The following is a 1,658-nucleotide window of genomic DNA, read 5'->3' on the forward strand; positions in this document are numbered from 1 at the left end:
TATGATATGTTTTGAATATACTGTTTTTAATTCACCACGTTGAAGTCATCGGATAACCTGAATTTAGATTTACTAAGAATGTTAACGAGCTATTTTAGCGACACATGAAACGATCGAGTAAACAATCGTAACATGGGGCCTTTTCACAGGCCACTGGAACTGGTGCCATCTGTACACTAAACCCATTGTATTTCATAGTAAATCATTATTTTCAGAAGGTATTTTCTATGGACATTTACGAATATACAATCTATTATGAAAACAAAGTTGAATATTATATTATATTAGAGGTACGTATTTGTGTGTGTGTGTGTGTGTGTGTGTGTGTGAACTCACTCAATGATTATGTCCATGTGTCCAGATATTGTTAATAACAGCCATAACACTATATTACTATTTTACTTTCATCATCCATGATCAAAATGTGTGTAAACAATTAATTTGTTTACTCTAAAACGTCAACTTGATTATAAATAATATGTTCCAAATCTGAAATGTTTGTAATCATAGATAAATAGGATAATAATAAAATGTGGTTTTACTTCAGTATTATTAAATACTTTTTCTTAAAAAAAAATTTGGTCATAATAATATTAACTAGAAATGTATAGATCTGATAATTAAATCGATTATCCAGCATTGTCCACAATTTAATATTGTATATTTTATAAAATATAATTATTAAGCTTAAATATAAATATTATTATTATTATTCATGAAAGTATAAAAAAAATTATAGTTTACTCGGTCATCTGTATAGTTCAACGATTTCGGGTCGGAACACTAGACCGAATGTCATTGTTAACATAAAATAGAATATATTTATCACATACCTACCTAAACGTTTAATAATGTTATCGCACAATTATATTCTGTTATGGTTTTTTTGATATCATGATTTGTATTATTATTATTACCATGTATATTAATTATTATCTCGTTTTTTTAAAAATTTTATGGTTTAAATAAAATAAGTACTTACATAGTTTGAAGTTTGTTTTCTGAGCCACCTTGCAGCAATTGTCGTTGAGTCGGTTAGCGTGACAAATGTTTATCTATGTCTAGATATAATCGTTGGTTGAACTGATACTTTTCATTTAAAAATGTTGTGTTTATATAGTAGTTTTTAGCCCCTCTTCCGGCGTTTGTTTTTTTTTCGATATATTGTTTCACAATGTATTTGACATTGAACGTTCTAATTTATTTCTAGTTTTATACTTGTAGCTCTGATTTTTTCTTTCAAAATTTACTGAATTGATGTCATTGTACGATACATGTCCAAACATGTTTTAAAATGTAGAAAGGATTTTTTAAATGGTTATAAGTATTTGAAGGTTTACTTTAGGAATACTCGTATGCATACTAATTATATGGAAATTATATATGGTAACTAATTGCTAAACAGATTTTTTTTTTTAAAAAAATGTAGAAAGGTCGTTGTATATCAAATAGCTGTTCAAGTTGTTTATAGAAGTGGTAAAATCTGACTATATACCAGTGTAAAATTATCGATATTTAACAGTCTTCAAGATTTCAATTCAGCACAAGAAGCTATTTGTACAACAACCACAATGCCATATCATCGATCAATAACTTCTTCAGATTCAGAGGTTAGTAAAAAATAATATATAATATCTATATGTATACTGAAAAAAATT

General features: G+C 26.9%; 1 long non-coding RNA gene across 1 annotated transcript; it reads right to left on the reverse strand.

The window, feature by feature from the left end:
• Positions 1-65: 65 nt before the first annotated feature.
• Positions 66-1,118, reverse strand: LOC115034920. Its single transcript, XR_003840135.1, has 3 exons — positions 983-1,118; positions 337-489; positions 66-250 (listed from the first exon to the last, which is right to left on the reverse strand). It is a non-coding gene; the product is annotated as an uncharacterized LOC115034920 (long non-coding RNA).
• Positions 1,119-1,658: the final 540 nt, after the last annotated feature.

This window comes from Acyrthosiphon pisum, unplaced genomic scaffold, assembly GCF_005508785.2.
Source record: "Acyrthosiphon pisum isolate AL4f unplaced genomic scaffold, pea_aphid_22Mar2018_4r6ur Scaffold_2152;HRSCAF=2670, whole genome shotgun sequence".
NCBI classification, from domain to species: domain Eukaryota; kingdom Metazoa; phylum Arthropoda; class Insecta; order Hemiptera; family Aphididae; genus Acyrthosiphon; species Acyrthosiphon pisum.